A 2,264-nucleotide genomic window follows, 5' to 3' on the forward strand; every position below is an offset into this window, starting at 1 on the left:
AATAATAATAATAATAATAATAATAATAATAATAATAATAATAATAATAATAATAATGACAGTAATAATAATAATAATAATAATAATAATAATAATAATAATAATAATAATAATAATAATAATAATGATGATCTTTGGCAGCTTGACTAGGTGGCCTTCCTTTCAGTCTGATAGTATTTCCTCCTTTTGCCAAACCTTTTCAAATACAGCATATGGAGTTACTAGTACCATCCTAAAGCTTCTGCAGTTGCCTTGTTTTTGACAAAACATTACCCATATATCTTGAATCGAAGTTGAGATATTCACGATTGAGAAAGGTGGGGGTCTCCTGGTTTCAGAGTTTGGTGACTTCCAAAGCTTGAGAGTCCTTGGAAACTGCTATAAATATACATTTTTGTGCTATCGATCAACGTTTTTGATAAAGTCCGTACAGAAATGTATTTTTACATGGACACAAGAGGTGCTGAACCAAAAAAAGAAAGAAAAGTATTCTACAAAAACTCATAATTTATTTATTCATAACTTACCAATACATGTATCTAGCACCAAATCAGAAAAAAGAATCTATCTCTCTCTCTCTCTCTCTCTCTCTCTCTCTCTCTCTCTCTCTCTCTCTCTCTCTCTCTCTCTCTCTCTCTCTTTCTCTTAGGTGTGTCCCGAGCGCCGTAAAACACTTTACATCTCCCTATCTATCTATCTATCTATCTATCTATCTATCTATCTATCTATCTATCTATCTATCTATCTATCTATCTATCTATCTATCTATCTATCTATCTATCTATCTATCTGTCTGTCTGTCTATCTATCTATCTATCTATCTATCTATCTGTCTCTCTCTCTCTCTCATTCTGCTGGCCGTGTTGTGTTTGTGTATGGGTGACGTCTTCCACGTGAAGTCTTCCATTTTTAAAAAAACCACGTTTCCCCTTTGCTCTCAGGTCTCTAAGTTCTTCTCTTTGCCGCGGTGTAAGATCACCGGCGACACTCACCCCCTGCTCCTTTAGGTCCTCTCTTGCACCCAAAACAAGGAATTTGTCCTCCGCATATTGGAATCTTGCAATAATGGGCCTGGGGCGGTCCTTCTGCCTCTTGGGCCCCACTCTATGTACCCGTGTGAAATCACGATCTTCCCAGCTTTTCTCTGTCACTTTTCCAAGTATTTCTACTACCTTTGTTCTTGCTGTTTGCGGCTCCTCCCTCAAATCCTCCGGCACACCATAGAACATTAAATTTTCCCTCCTACTGTACCTTTCTGCCTTTTCCATCTCCCCTTCCAATCTAATAACGTTATCCTGCAGTGCAGCACATTTCGAGTCAACTTCTTCAATGTCAAGACATTGCACGTGCTGCTGTTCCTTAATTTCACAGACTGAATTTTTTATTGAAGCTATTTCGATCTCGAAGCGCTCCAACTTTGCTCTAAAGTTCTTAATTTCATTTTTAATTTCAGAAAAGTTGTTCTCACTGTACTTTCGAAAGGCTTTAAGCTCCTCTAGGATCTCCAAGCTTATTTCCCTTGACTCGTGATTTTCCATGCTTTCGGAACAAACTGTGGGCTACTCACAAAATAAATATGTCGGACTGTTTTGCTCTTCACTTCACAGATAGCAGAAGGGAAATTCGACAAACACTCGTAGTTCACAGACCGGACAAACACACCAGTTGCAAACAAGCACTCTTCACAACCCAACACTCACTGTTACACACAATATCGACACAATATCTGTCGGGCATTTAGAAACAACCGAGAAAATCACAGACCGACACAAAACACAGCTGCACTCTTGCCAGATCAAAAATTTCTTCTCTAAAATTGTCTCCTTTCACCTCCTTTCCTGCTCTCTAGCAATGTTCTGTTGTCTGCTTTCATTTCCACTTTCTGCCCCCACCCCCCACCTCCTTTGCCCCCTCCTCTGGCTCCTGACTCTTTCTGCAGCCTTTCTACTCCTACTCCTTGGCTCCTCCTTACAGCTGTCTTTCTGCCACACCCCAGATCTTCTGGTAGGAAAGATCTACACCTATCCTTCTCAGACAAGGGCGAAAAATCTCGGAGGGCCCATGGGCAAGTTGCGCACGTTAAAGATCCCTTGGTGGTCTAAATTCGATAAGAGTAGGCTTCGGCCGCCACCTGGGCAAAATTCAAAATTTTCTACCAACTGAAAATATTAGGTGTGTCCCGAGCTCCGTAAAACACTTTACAAAAACATATCTATCTATCTATCTATCTATCTATCTATCTATCTATCTATCTATCTATCTAT

At 39.6% G+C, this 2,264-nt stretch overlaps 1 protein-coding gene across 1 annotated transcript in view; it reads left to right on the forward strand.

Annotated features, from left to right (window-relative positions):
• LOC101859667 (adenylate cyclase type 3) overlaps window positions 1–2,264 on the forward strand; it is a 40,743-nt gene that overhangs the window by 870 nt on the left and 37,609 nt on the right. The gene's annotated exons all lie outside the window — the stretch shown is intronic.

The sequence above is a fragment of the Aplysia californica genome, unplaced genomic scaffold (assembly GCF_000002075.1).
Source record: "Aplysia californica isolate F4 #8 unplaced genomic scaffold, AplCal3.0 scaffold00667, whole genome shotgun sequence".
In the NCBI taxonomy this organism is placed as follows: Eukaryota; Metazoa; Mollusca; class Gastropoda; order Aplysiida; family Aplysiidae; genus Aplysia; species Aplysia californica.